This window comes from Macrobrachium nipponense, chromosome 2 (genome assembly GCF_015104395.2).
Source record: "Macrobrachium nipponense isolate FS-2020 chromosome 2, ASM1510439v2, whole genome shotgun sequence".
In the NCBI taxonomy this organism is placed as follows: Eukaryota; Metazoa; Arthropoda; class Malacostraca; order Decapoda; family Palaemonidae; genus Macrobrachium; species Macrobrachium nipponense.
In genome coordinates this window covers 106,018,293-106,034,288 of record NC_087201.1, presented here as the reverse complement: position 1 = coordinate 106,034,288, position 15,996 = coordinate 106,018,293, and the positions used below count along the sequence as shown (strand labels likewise).

The following is a 15,996-nucleotide window of genomic DNA, read 5'->3' as shown; positions in this document are numbered from 1 at the left end:
AAGTGATGTTGAAAAGCAAGTCTCATTGATGTTATGCTTTTCAAAATCATTTAATCTTTTATTGCATTCTATCAACGTGTCTAAAACCGACTCATATTCTTCAAAATATCCATAGATATCTTCATTTTCACTCTTACCTTCGCAAGCTGGAGAAAGTGTTCTTCTGAAAGTTTTTATTGAGCACAACAGTTTCTTTCTAAATGCCTGAATATTTTGCCACATATCATAAACACATTTATTTCTGCCTTTTGTATTGACATCACATCACATAAAAAGTCAACATCCCTGTAAAAATTTTGGATCTGATATATGACAATACTTGTTTTCTTTGAAAAAATCAATAATCTGCCTTCGTAAAGACAAATTTTGACCAGTACTTTCCCTTGCGACAACTAGCGTACTTTTGAGTGATATGGCACCTCTACACTATTATAACCACAGATTTAAAAGCCTAGATGCCGCATCGGCAGCTAGCTGAATAGGCTGGCGCACGTCATCAGGTCCGCCATCTTGGCGCGTTAATTCAAACAATGCAGCAGGCTGCAGTATATGACGTTTTTTCGCCACTATTCGCTTAATATTGCACGGATTTTCTTGTCTGATGGCTCGTTACAAAGCTTACATAATTCCCTACAAGGATCTAATAAAATAAAGTTGTTCCTTATTGTTTGAAAGTTAACTTCCAATGACTTTGTTTTAGCAGGTAAGGGGAAGGGGGGCTAGTTGTACGCAAATGTTAATATTTACCCATAACTATTGCTGTCAACAATAATTTGAAATGCTGTGATAAGACAGATTACTAAAGTAGGCCTACAGCTATGGATCTGTGCAACTTAAGTAAAATCTTTGTCTCTCGAAGTGCTCTGTTGAAATTCCCCCAAGATAATTTTTGGCACAGGCCTACAAGTTTAGGTCATAAAACTGTAGGGTTGGGCCTAAAATAAACTACAGTAGGTCCTAGAATAACTAGGATTTCTGTGTTATCTAGCCTTTGCATCTCTGCCTGCTCCTTTGAGCCCTTGCGAGGGGGGGGGGGGTTCTTCCAATTTTTTGGAACGGGATGCTCCTCAGTGAATTCTGACCTCTAGACCTGGCTTTGGAAAATTTAGGGGGGATCAAGAGACCTCGTCTAGTGGCAAAAGTGACCTATCTCTAGACCTAATTTTATATGGTGAAATGATTATATAGAACTTAAATTTTTCACAAAACTGCCTTTAATTTGCTCAGACTAGGATATATCATTATGGCAAACATTAACAGTTCAATATAGCTCATCTCTAGACCTGTGTTGTCAAGGACCCATCAATTATTATACCTTATTTGGGATAAGGGCCTGGGTCATCTCTATATTTCTACCCTTCCAGAAGGGGACCCATCTGAACCTAAGTGCAATTATGTGTTAAATTGGAGTTAAATTATGCTAATATCACTTGGATTTCAGTGACAACTGCTTTGAAAGGTAAGCAGAATTTACAGGAAGCTAGCGTAAAAATACAGAGGCAAACTCTGCAGCGGATCGCTACTTGGTATCGGCCAATACCTAAATTTCTGTATCGGTATCGGTAGCTGAAAAGGTGGATTGGTGCAACACTACTTAGTATTAAATGGTCACCATCCCATCCAGCACTTGCTGTAAGGATGTATAAAATACTATATCAACCCCCTGAAAACACTGTGCTAGATCTGCTAGTTATTGTAAGCTCAACATAAAGCCATAACTTACAACTTGAAGATGCACTGGGAAGTCAAATATTGAGGGCACCACCCCTGCCCCTGACCTGAGGCGGACAATCTGGCACGTGCAGTCAAAGTCCTGCTCTGTAAAGTGACTGCTACAGAGAACTGAATGGCTGCTAGCATGGAACCCTTCTCTCTCCTCTGAAGCTCTTTTTCATTTGGAAATCTACAATACATATTTAGATAAATAGATTAATAACAATACATGTACAAAAATCACATAGATCAGCAGAACTTTAGTTGCACTGACCTTGAAAATGTGAAACTTAAACTTTACCATGATAGACAGATATAGCTGAGCAGAAAATATTCTAAAACCGCTCTGTATTATTGCTTGTATTACTGCTACAACAAATATAAAGAAACAAAGACCCTACCAGATGGACAGACTAAATTCTGGCGATTAAAATGACGCATGACAACCCTAGTTTTCTATCAGAACAGGAAAGATAACCCGGGATTAACCATAACTACTTTTGCAACATTCAATTATATTGCAGAGATAGGGCTGTTGCTGCTGTTCCCGACAAAAAATGAGATTGTGTACATACTACAATAAACTTACTTATGAAATGTGATGCCCTGCTCTCGGCTACGTAAATTTCGTATGTCGTTACAGCCAAATCCAGCGCAATATTGAGGCATTTTAGAAAAAACCTCGTCTGAAACCACCTGTTTACGATTACCGCGCAAAGATGGCGGACCTGATGACGTATGTCCGGCCGGCCGATGCGGCATCTAGGCTTTTATATCTGTGATTATAACTTCGAAATCCATCATCGGCATGTTTCGAAATTGACGATGCTTTGAGGCATTCACTCGAATATAGTTAACAATACTTATAACTTTTTGCAAAGTGTCATGTTCAATGTCAAAAAAGAAATATGCCGCGGAAAAAAAATTAGTGGACAGTTTTCCGCGATAAAGAACACAATCTCGAGGCCTTAGCTTTCCCTCCATTATTCACCCAGTGGCGGCAGAAATGGGATGCTTCTTACTTTCACAAAATTTTTTGGGGGTCAATTTGTTGTTTCACTCATTTTTCTGCATTGAAAACCGTTTCATTGAAGTTGTTACTTTTTTGTTTTTTGTTTATTAGTTTATTGAGTTATTCACTTCGGAAAAGTTGAAATCGAACTGTAAAAATCACTAATTGGCCGGGCTTAGAAAAGCCGGAGCTCGAGCTCGATCTCTTGCTTCACTAAAGAGTCATAGTTAAAGCAAGACGTCTTAGTATGACAGGTGTGGGGACCGCCAAACCGAATATCAGTCTCCACCATGAGTAATCATTGAATGTATCTTTTTCTTAGTTAGGACCTTTGTTTAAGATGAAATTCATATATCAATGCTATCTGTGCCAAGGAGATTTTTTTTGTACTATTGCTCACGACGACCCAGATTTTGAGTGATTAACTTATAGTTTCACTTGTGACTACGCGGTCACGTTCTTTCTTTCGATATTATTGAGTGTGGCCTGAAAAGCCTAATCGTTGTAAATATGTAAATAATTTTGTAGTAATGAGAGTAGGTTTGTTTTTATAATAAAATTAGTAAAATTGTTAACATAGTTCTTTCGTCCTTGTAAATCTATTGCCCCCCTAACATCGGGCCAGAACCAATCCCTAATTAATCGTCGAAGAAACTTCGCAACACTTTTTGGTCCTTCGAATGACAGATAGATTTAAGTATCCAGTGAGTATAACGCTAGAGTAAGAGCCCTTAACACTCAGGTTAGGAGGTATTGCGCTATACATAGACGTCACGGAGTGCGTCATTTACCCATGAACCCTGTAAGCTATAGACAAGGAAGAACGACTGATCAAGTTAATTTCGACACGCATGTGTGCAGTGCATTTAGTAACCGTCTCACGAGACTGATTCGTGGTGAGAAAGGCCGTTAGGGCGATCAGAACTAAGCTTAGCCTAAGTTGTAAAGAACTACCATAACTTACACTAAGAAAGCGAGACCATTTCCTTCGCCCCCCTTGTGAGTTTGAGAATTGAAACTAGTCTTTTCCGAATAACGTAGTTGTTGATTGTATCTCCCGTAACCACAAACAATGACGGCCACTCTAGAAACGCAAATTGACTCTCGTGGTTCTCCTGACTGCCTCACTGATGCGGGCACACGGGAACCTTATGGATTCACATAATGTTCCCATACATAAAAATTTGCTAAAACGTATCCAGGTTGACGAGCAGCAGCTCAAGGAACTGTACTTGAAGAGTACAGTTAAGTTCGAGCCAGTGCTGGAAACTAAGATTCTAAAAACACTGGACAAAGCCAGTCAAATGATCCTCTCATCAATAGAATCCGTACATTGGCTAGCGTAGTGCAGCCAAAAACACGTCTACCTAAACTTAAAGAGCTTCCTTTGCCCAAGTTCAATGGTGAGACAAGCGAGTTTGCCACCTTTAAGGAGCTATTTGACATTCATGTGCATCGGCACACAGATTTGGATAACGTGGCCAAATTCACTTATTTGCTAGGGTCTTTTAGTAGGAGGGCCGCTCAAGGTAGTTCAGGCCTTGAGTGTAACTGCAGCCAACTATGGGGTGGCACGCGATTTGTTAGACAAATACTTAGGTAACCAGCATCAGACACTGGTCATTCTACATCGGTGGTTGAACTTTAAAACTTCGGTATCGAGTTTACAGTACTAATTGAACAAATTAAATGTTATACTGGTTCAGCAATGGATCAAGGTTTGCTAATCAGTCTCATTAACCAGAAATTGTCACAAGGTCAGGTATATCAAAAAGTTGTAGAATATCTGCGCAATGATTTTTCGTTGGATGGACTTTTTGAAGCATTAGATTTCTTCATACGCTCTATGGAAGACGACCGGTTAAAGCAAGGCGAAGATGTACCTACAGACAGCGCGCATGACGGGTTTGGAAACCGACGCCCCTTGGATGGGGGAGTGTCCGTTTTGTAATAGTGATCATTCAGCCTACAATTGTTTAAAGCATCTGAATGTTGCATCAAAGAAATGCCAGCTTATTTTGAACAAGAAGCATTTCAATTGTTTCGCTTCTGGGCACACTAGAAAACAGTGCATTAGCAAATGCAACTGCAAATTGTGTGATGGACGCCATCGCAGTTTGATCTGCGAGAGAAACAGTAATCAGTCTAGATCCATTGTGCACCATGTCAACCATTCTAATTTCTCGTCTTCTGTCAGACCATCTGATGTGTCAACCAGTTTAAAACCACTCATCTAACAATGACATAAACAATCGACTCCCACCTAACATAAAGAAAGAAAAGCTTTGTGTTAACGCTAAAGTAGTTAAAAATCAACCTTCTGATGAACTACCAGCTACCTTGTTGCCCACTGCTACCACAGTAGTATACAGTCGTGACAAACCATACAAACCACGCGTGTTCCTTGACACTGGTAGTCAGAGAAGCTTCATCTTGAATTGGTTTGCTAAGAAATTTAAGTTAGCTGTGGTGAAACGTATTGCTTTAAACATTGCACCTTTTTGTTCCCAAATAGTAAAGGGAGAATCTGACGTTTCTTGCTGAATTCACATGGGACCGAGAGTCATTAGAGTAAAGTTAGTTGTTCATGATGATGTTAATACCCCCTTTCACAATGTGGGTTTGTAAGTGTCTACAGAACAAGGGGTGCGTGATGGTAGACGACGATGTAAGAAATGACATTTTTAGAAACATCAATTTGCTTGTGGGGTCAGATTATTTTAAGCTGTTTGTTCTGGCGGAGTGAGTGTGTTCGTCACTCACAAAGGTGTTGCACCATTTGGACGTGTGCCTCAGTGGGTCCTGGACCGGTTACATGTCTCAAATGTTCGAACGTTGTGAGTATGCTGTCGCATTGAAAGCGACGTAGATGTTGACATGTGGTGGAAACTTGACACTTGGAATTGCGCCCGAACGAGCAGTTCTCTACTTCAGAGCAAACTGCCATGCTTAAGGTTCAGCAAAGTATCACTGAAACCGAGAATGGATACCAAGTCAGTTTACCATTCAGTGGATCCGAACGACCCCATAACAAATATCGAAACGCTCTTGCCCAACTATACGTTCTTCAGTTCAGTAAAGATCCTGAATATCGTAACGATTACAGAAACGTCCATCAGACGTATCTTACAGATGGCTTCATTAAGGAAGTCGAAAATCCGAAAATTCAAGAGTACTACGTATTTGCCCCACTTCGGAGTAAAGCAGAGCTTGTCGAAACAGTTGGCATAGTATTCAACGCTTCATCCAAAGGTAATGGTGAACTCTCATTAAAAGACTGTTTATACGTATCTGGTCCTAACCTAGTCATAGTGTTGTATGATTTGCTGATCAAATTCAGGAGTTACCCTTATGTGGTAATATCAGACATCTCAAAAACATTTAATCGTGTTTTGTTGAACCCCGAGGACACTAAATACACCAGTTTCTTGTAGCGACAAGGGCCTTTATCAGCGGCCACGTACGCCTTTCAGGCGTCACCATTAGTCCTTGAATACTACCTCAAGTACTTCAGACTCGCCTCCAAGAGAAAGGGAGGGAGGAATTAATTGAATCTTTCTATGTGCATAACTATATCCAAATCTTTGAGTCTTACAACCAGCTAGAAAATGCATATGTAGAAACTAATTAGTCTTACAACCAGCTAGAAAATGCATATGTAGAAACTAAATCATTATTAGGTGAAGCCCACTGGGTGGGCCAGTAACTGTCCGAATTTCAACAAATGAATAGTGTAGTGAACCCAATGCGGTCACTGTGTTAGGGATAACTTGGAATAGAGATGTTGATTGCTTAAGCTTGAAACCTTGCAAGAAAACTAATGAACCCAATATCTCCCTCAGAATAACGAAGCGCAAACTGCTTTCATCTTTAGTAGCCAATTTTGATTCTTTAGGATTAGTTAGTCCCATCTTTGTCAGGGGAAAACTTTTCTTACAGGAACTTTGGGAGGAAGGGATAGGATGGGATGATGTTCTATCTCAGGACCAAGAGAGGGAAGCACATAAAATCTTAACTGAATTTGTATACGTTAATTCCTTAGAATTTCCAAGGTGAATTATATTGGGAATTGTCGAGCTACACGTATTCACTGATGCCTCTAGTAAGGCTTATGGAGCCGTTGCATATGTCAGGCAGCATAAGGGTCAAACGAACATTCTAACTTAAAAGATGAGTCACACCGAAAAAGCAATCTAAACTAACCATTCCAAAACTTGAGTTGTTAGCCTTATTGGGATTTTGGTTATGCAGACATCTCGAGGGTTTATTCAGCTTCTCCAGAATAGTAGCATGGGCCAATAGCAAGGTAGCTACGGCCTAGGTACAGAGTAGGGAAGGAAGCAAAAACACTTTTATCTCTAATCGCGTAGGGAAGATCATTTTCACCCTACAGGAGTGTGCTGTAGAACTGTGCAATGTTCCCACTGAAGAGAACCCTGCAGATAGGTACTATACTCTTACGAGGTGCCAGTTTGAAGAAACTGAAGTCTAGCCACATGTGGAACAAGGGACCTGTCTTTCTCCATCAAAAGGGCAGAACTGAACCTCCAGATGATGGTCATAAGCCTCCTGACGAACAACAAACTATGGCTGTTGCAGCCTTCCGAGAGTTGAGGGGCGAAGGAACACTGACTCCACCCGGAAAAATATGGAATCTAGAGGGGAGTGATGTCTGTTTCGTAAGGTTGAAGAAAATCATGTCATGTGTGTTAAAGTTTGGGAACTGCAAGGCAGATCCATTTGTTAATTTGTGTATTTAGAACAAACTTGAAAATGACGTGCAAGTGCCCACGCACATAACTAATTTTATCCAACAGATAAACTTAGTAATGAGGGATGACATTGTATATACAGAGAATAGATTACGTAATGTAACTGATTGCAAAAACCAGTTGATGTTGATGTGGTTTCCTCCTAAAGGCATGTTAGTTATGTTATACTTAGAATTCCTCCATACCACTTATATGCATTGTGGTGTCAACAAATTAATCACGCTTTATCGACAGGAATGCTGGAGCCCTGGACTGAGGGCTATCGCCAAGAGAGTGGTAGGGGGATGTAGGGCCTGCATTCTCGCCTTTTCTTTGTCAGCCACCGCCTTCCATTTGACAGAACTCGCCTGCTACGCCCTTTCGATAAGGTCGGCATGGACCACACCTGCCCCATCCAGATCGAAGAGGAAGTAGGATACACGATTATAATCACCTGTTTAGCCAGCCGGGCAGTGTATCTGGACTACTGCAATCTGCTGGACGCTGACACCTTCGTGTTGTTGCTGTGACGATTTGCAGCTACCCATGGAGCCCCTTCTACAGTGTACACTGACAATGCCGTGACCCTCAGAGCAGCGAGTACTTTCCTGCAGGAGGTCTGTGACGAAGACGCAAGCCAATGATTTCTTCGAAAGGCTGGAATTCGATGGAAGTTCCAGACTCCCAGATCTCTCTGGAAGGGAGGTTTTTTCTAGAGATTAGGGGGGTGGGGTTTGTAAAGAGGACCCTTATGACCACACTTCGCCATAATGTCTTCGGTGAAGAGGAGCTTCGCACTCTTGTGAAGGAGGTCATCATCAACAACCATCCACTAATGTATGCTGGGGACACACGAGAGGAGGAAGTCCTCACCCCATCGCATCTTATACGTGGTGATGTAATACGACTACTGGCGCCTGTGGTCCCTCAGGAGGAAATGCACACCTCCCTGACCACGAGGTAACTGCGACACAGGTACTTCAGGTTAACTGAGACCCTGGACCACTTCAAGAGGTACTGGCGTGATGGATACATGAAGAAGCTCCAAGAATGTCACGACTTCCGAGAGGACCCCCGACTGCCCTTCGAGAAGGCGACATCTTAGTAACGGCCAATCAGTGGAAACACAATCAGTGGCCTCTCGGTAAAATTATCGCAGTCTACCCTGATGAACGTAGGGTAGTAAGATCCATAAAAGTGTTCTTCGAGGGCGAAGAGCATCTTCGAGCAGTAGAACACATCATCCCACTCGAGATAAACGCTCACGACGACGATGAAGAAGAAGGAACCCGGGATAATGCTGAGTACGAAATCGAACAGAATGAGACTGAACAGTATGACGAAAATGTAAGTAGCATGTCTTGACCACAGTCTAGATACAGTAGAGGAGATGTCAAGGGCAATCATGCAGGGAGGCACTAAGAAAAAAAATTGAAGTTGTAACGTGATAAACTATTTTCAAAAGGCAAGTATTATTTTATTTACATTCTTTGACACTTCAAAGATCACATCTTCAAAAAAATTCTTTTCTGAAAAAAAAAAAAAATTCTTAGACCTATATGTTCTCAATGGTTCTCACCACCACACTCCCTCAGATGACGTAGGTGTGCAGATGAGGCTTAACATTGGGGAGCGGTCTGGCTGACCTGTTCTATCTGGACCGTGGTCTTGACAGACTGACAGACTCGAGCTGAGTGAGCGATGGACAGAAAGTGACGGTAACGAAGCGAGTGGAACTGTAACTGAGTTAAGTCTTATGCTGAAAAGGAAAGCTGCTGTTGGGCAGAGACAGAGAATGATGGAGTGGGTAAGAGACGATTTAGTATAACGTGTGTGTGTAATGTTATGTTTTTGAGAACTTTTAAAGAGTGGGAGACAGGAAGAGACTTGAAGGTGTTAGATAGGGTATTGCTAATTATTGTTATTGCGTCTTGCGAGATCGAACAATGCTGTCCAGAGACAGCTTCGACTGATGTGTTTTATATGAAATGTCAATTATGTCCATTTGTAACTCATGCTATACGGGGTTGAAGTCACTCCTTATGAAGCTCTACCCAGCCCATTGTTTTGCAACTGATAGCTGTTATGTGGAGCTATGCAGCAGTCTTAGTAACAAGTAAAACTCTTCAAGGGGTACTATTTGATGAATTTGACATTGCTATATTGTTCATTGTTGTTTCATTCGCAAGGAATGACTATACATTTCGAACGTAACGAAGTTACATGTTCACAATTTTTGTCTAGTTGAATTATCTTCATTTTGCATGAATATGTTTTGATTGAAATTCTGCTGAAGTTGACAATGTCTCGAAGAGAGCATTGCCACATTACTTACCTTACTGATTTAGCCATTTCATTCTTTGAGTAATCCTTTATTACTAAGTTTACCTTAATTGGTCGATTTGGCAACAATTAACTTTTGGTACAATTCTTACTTTTATTAATTGGTTTTGTACCATAAAATATAATCCACAATTACCGTTTGAAATGATTAATTTGAATACTTATCTCACATTTATTGCACTGTATTGGATGAGATGCTTTAATTGAAATGATTATTTCTGTTACGTTCTCTTGCTGGAGATGCTTGTCTTGTTGGTCATTGTGATTGAGCTCATTGCCCGTATGCTTGCATCACGTTTGGTATGTGATGTAGCCCGAGTTGTTTGCCTGTTTTGTTGCTTTGAGGTGGCTGTGCGTGTGTTTGTGCTATTACCTGAGATGTTGATTTGTTAAGCATTGTTTGAAATGTTTCCGTGCTCATATTTCCATTTGAATGTGCTTACGTTGCTGTTTGTTGCTTAGTCATTTGCTTGATTGCTTGAATTGAATTCTTGAAATGTCATTTACCCTTCCCTGCATAACCAGTTGCATTGGCTTTCATGTTGACCTATGTTGTATTGCCTTTTTTGTATGAGTTGTTGAGTGATCACGCAGTAGTTGTAGTCGTCTAGTTGTTGAGAGCCGGATGTTTGAACGAGAAATTTGGCTAGTTTATAATTTGGTGTATTAAAAGACTAAAATAGGCCAGAGTGGGAGGCCTGGTTTATGAATTTTTGGAAAGTTATATAAAGTACCGTAAGAAGAACCTGTGAAGTATACTTCCTGATATGTAGTTTCATCAATGAAATTATCCTTTCCCAAAGACCTAAGGAAACGGTTAATATTGTCTTGTATTTTAAAGATATTAAGATAGTCGGGAGTGCCAATCATTTCTAATTTGTTCCTGTCGTTTAAGATACTTTCTATTTTGGATAAATAGTCGTGTTTATTCAAGATAACTGTTCCCTTACCTTTGTCGGGCCTTGTGATAACGATGTCCTTCTTGTTAGCGAGTTGCTTCCAGGTGTCGAAATCTTTTCTGAAAAAAAGGTGACCATCGGGTCTTTAACTTCCTATTTTAGCGTGTCCTATTTTAGCGTCTTTTAATACACCAAATTATAAACTAGCCAAATTTCTCGTTCCTATACTTGAACCATTAACAAAGATCAGTTACTCGCTCAATAATTCCCTCCAGTTTAAAGAGTCTATTTTATTACAGGATTCCGACTTATTCATGACCAGCCTTGACAGCGAATCTCTGTTTACGAATATTCCAGTTGGTGAGACCATTGAACTGATTCTTGACAAGTTATTTCCCAATCCTGAGTCCACTTTTAGTCATTTTAACGGCAAGCTTTTTAAGACCCTTCTTGAAACGGCAGTGCTGTTCACTGCTTTTGTTTTTAATGGTAAACTATTTAAACAAGTAGATGGCATAGCCATGGGTTCCCCCCTTGGCCCTACGTTCGCACATGCTCGATGGTTGCATCTAAGATTTCATCCCCTCTTTTAGTCTAGGTATGTCGATGATATGTTTGTTCTCTTCAAGGGTAAATATGAGGCTGACCTGTTCCTCGACTACTTAAATACACTACACCCGAATATGAAATTTACTATAGAAAAAGAGAACAACTGTCTGTTATTCCTGGACGTTCAAGTATATAGACAAGACAACTCTTTTAACACCACGATTTTTAGAAAGAAAACTTTTACAGGACTCGGATCTAATTTTTATAGTAGTTGTAAATTTAATTTTAAGGTTAATTCCATTTTTTACCCTTCTTGAAAGAGCACTAGTCCTCTCATCTAACTGGAATGCCTTACACAATGAGATTTTATTTTTAGTTAGCTTAAAGGTAACTGTTTCCCACCCAGGCTAGTATATAGAAAATTAAATCAATTACTAAATAGACATTTCTCTAGTAGAAGACCTGACGTTCTAACTGTACAAAAAATGAGTTTCTATGCAACCTTTCCATATTTCCATGACCTAACCTTTCAAAAAAGATTCACGCAAATTATTCATGACCAGTTCCCAGCCATATCAGTCAAATTAATTCCAAAAAAATCTTATATGGGATTTACGTGGGATTTATCAGTCGACGACTAAAGGTGCACGTTGATTCACATTGGGGAGTCAGTTTCCGCGCAGGTAGCAATCTCGAACCCAGAGCTCCAATATCAAGAACCATTCAAAACAAGGTAAAACCTACATTGACAACAAAGATATTAGTGTCATCGGTCATACTGCCAATCTTCAAGATTTAACAATCTTAGAAACGTTGTTTATAAAACAACTTGTACCATCATTAAACACTCGTACATCTGCGAGACAATTGTATCTAGCTTAAGTTCGTACTGTGGTGGTTTCCTTCCATTTAGTTCCTTGCTGTCTGACCTCTAGGTTGGTTGTGTTTTTATTTTTATTTATTTCATTTTCACTCTTATATTTTAAATGAATTCTTAGACTACACTTTTAACTGTATTTATGTTTTTATCTTATGTGTAGCCCAGAAGATGCAATTCTGTAAATAATCACGAAACGTCGGCCAAATAATAAAAAAACACAGCCTAGTGATGTGTGGTTTTCGTTCGTCTTCCTCTGATTATGTATATATATATATATATATATATATATATATATATATATATATATATATATATATATGACTGGTAAAAATGTTTCTGTAACAACAGAATTCCATCTAATAAAAGGAGCCCATAAAAACACCAAAATGTAGAGAGAAAAGTACTATATTTCAGAGACTGCTGTCTCTCTCTTCAGGTATATGAATGAGAAAAGTTTACAGAAAAGGTGGTATTTATACCAAGAGATTCGTCCACAAGTAAGCCAATTTAGGTCACCCCCGCTGATAATCTTCCTTTAATCTTCTTAAGCGTTGGTTGAATGAACACTGCGTCGACGATATCTGATATTCAATTCCCTTTTGAGATGTTCATTACCTGTAGTATGGGTAGTCCTTTAAGTCCTATTTTAGCCAATCTGTACATGGAATACTTTGAAACTACAGTAATAAATGCAATAAAACCCAAAAACATGCTGTGGATGAGATACGTGGATGACATACTAACATTTTTGGGATAATAAGTGGGGTAATTTTAATGAATTCCTCTCAAAATTAAACGCATTAGTGCCCAGCATCAAATTTAAAGTTGAATGGGAAACAGACAACAAAATTCCTTTTCTTGATGTTTTAATAATCAGAGACACGACAGAATACAAATTTACCATATACAGAAAACCAACGTTCTCACTTTCATATATTCACTACTTTAGCTATCATGACAATACTATCAAGATAGGTGTAGCTAGCAACCTATTCTTAAGAGCCTTACGAATTTGTTCCCCAGATTTCCTGGAAAAAGAATTTGAACTAATTCGCAAGCAACTTTCATTTAAAGTATCCTGACCATATAATTGAAGAAAGCAATTCAAAAAGCAAACGAATAATTTTCTACCGACCCCCTAAAGACAAGACCAGAGACACACCCAACAATAAAATAAAAATTCCCCACCTGGAGACGATTAAGAGAGTAACTCACACCCTTGGGAAATCCAACCCTTTTGCATTTACCTACCCAAATACCTTAGCCAAATCCCTGATTAACGTCCAACAAAAGACATCTCCCAAAGACTCTGGGTATATGAGATCCCATGCCAGGACTGTGACCAATCTTACATCGGATTTACAGGTAAATCACTTCCCCAGAGATTAATACAACACAAACGGTCAGTTAGGTATGGACAACAGAACTCGGCTATTTTCAACCATATAAATGACATAACCATAGAATAAACTGGAATATGTCACGTGTAATTTATAGCAGCAACTGCCGGTACAAGAGTCAAATGATGGAATCGGCCTTAATAAAAGAGAAGCAGGTAATGAACATCTCAAAAGGGAATTGGATATCAGATATCGTCGACGCAGTGTTCATTCAACCAACGCTTAAGAAGATTAAAGGAAGAATATCAGCGGGGGTGACCTAAATTGGCTTACTTGTGGACGAATCTCTTGGTATAAATACCAACTTTTCTGTAAACTTTTCTCATTCATAGACCTGAAGAGAGAGACAGCAGTCCTCTGAAATATAGTACTTTTCTCTCTACATTTTGGTGTTTTTATGGGCTCCTGTTATTAGATATATATATATATATATACATATATATATATATATATATATATATATATATATATATATATATATATGCGCCATAGAAGGCCGCGCCTGATGGTCCAGAAGGCCGCAGGTTCCCCATCGCTGGTCTTAATGCTAAGGATATTAATTAGGAATATTCTTGAGGATTGGACAACTAGTAACGAAATGCAATGCATTTCTGTGAATGTCATTACAGATACGCGAACGTTATTACACCGTCTCCGGTGAATAAGGGAACTAATAAAAAAAAAAAAAAAAACTTGTCTCGTAGCAATGAGCCTCCAGAAAAAAAAAAGTCATTTGTGGATTTTCGACTGAAGTTGCTGCATGGCGATTATCCAAAGAAAACTATGCATTATAATAAATAATTGTAGATTAGAATACTCAAATATTTATTGTTTAATATCGAAAATTCAAATGATCACACTTGTTTACAACAAAATCTTCTAGCTATAATCGGTAGTAAACTGAGGACTGGTGAAAGAATATTCTGTAGCTGATGGCCGCAACAGTGACCGAGACATCAGCAATATAATAACTATATCAGAACTACTAAAACAGGCTACTGTAAGATGGTAACAAAAATAAATAAAAGGGCGATTACGAAGTGCCAAGACTTGTAGGAAGCATCATCATGAAGACGAAGGTAATCAATATTTACTGTGTGTTTTTGAAAGTATTTATTTCAGAGAGGATTAATCTAGTTTTACACGACTATTAATAAACACGTGAATGAATTGTTATTGTAACATATGTCACAAAGCAGACATTATTTATAGATGCATAATTCACCTTGCGAGAGCTAAGAAATCCGCGTAAAAGTTACCCTAAAACAATAACAGAAAACGGAAGCTCTTCCATTCATTGCGCAGTCTCCCCATTAATATTAGACAATATTTTGCCTTTCTCCTTTCTATTTTTGATACAATACGAAGTCAATCCACTTTGTTGCTTTTTAATGTTGTTATAAAAATCCAAGCATCGAAATTAAAGAAAATAAATGAACTTAAGGGATTAAAGAAAAACAAAAATCACAGAACATCTCAGGGGATTGGCGCACGTATAGGACGAGCCACTTGGGGCAGTTCATCAGCCGTCAGACGATTGTAAGGCGAGGTCTGCTTAGCCGTCAGCGACCTCAAAATTCGTCAAATTTACCGGTAAGTACATGCCAGTACTCGAGTAGAATACTGCTGTGAATGCATCAACCCATATAGAGTATTGTGATACGGGAAACATAATATCAAACCATTTTTAAGCTGTATATAGTAGTGTCATAAGCTACACAACTGCCAAATCCCAGCCCCACCCCTCCGACGTATTTATGTTACACCTACTACTTCTGTTTTAGGGTTTTTGTTATATATAATAATATTGCCAGTGGTACGTGCGTGTTGTCATATTCGAAGTTCATTCTGTGTTGTGCTGAAATTATGGAATATCCTGGTGTTTGTTATGTCCCAAGTTAACCGACATCAGTGTGATGACCTCATCGATATATATAAAAGTTGCCGTATAGTCTGGACGCTGGGTGTTTTACTTTAATATTCAGTCCTTCGTACTGGATCTCTTGATTGTATTTTGAGGCGTCATGTTCTTATTTTTAGTTCTCATAAACTTCCAAGACCTATGGATAAATTAACATCAATAAGGAAGCATTAACCTAGTTAGCATAATCTGTATATTGTATTCGTACTTGGGCGGGGTGGGTCAAGGCGTACAAGTTTTGCTTTTAAATGTATTTTTTTAAATTTTAGCTTGTGCTTGACTCATTAATGCTGATGTGTTGGCATTATATATTGCATTGTTATACATGAGCCTTGCCTTCGGCGCTTGTATTTATTCGTTGTGTTTAGTGTAACAATGTTAAGCCATCCCAGTTAGCTAAGTTACGACTGGCAATGATCAAAGAGCCAAATATAGCAGCCAATTTCGACAGTACCATGATTTTTGAGGATACATTACCTAGTTTCTCCTTTATAAAGGCTTATATTATGACTCCATTAAAGGCACATT

General features: G+C 39.0%; 1 pseudogene; it reads left to right on the top strand.

Annotated features, from left to right (window-relative positions):
- Nucleotides 1-7,221: 7,221 nt before the first annotated feature.
- LOC135221268 (spectrin alpha chain-like) overlaps nt 7,222-15,996 on the top strand; it is a 136,960-nt pseudogene continuing 128,185 nt past the window's right edge.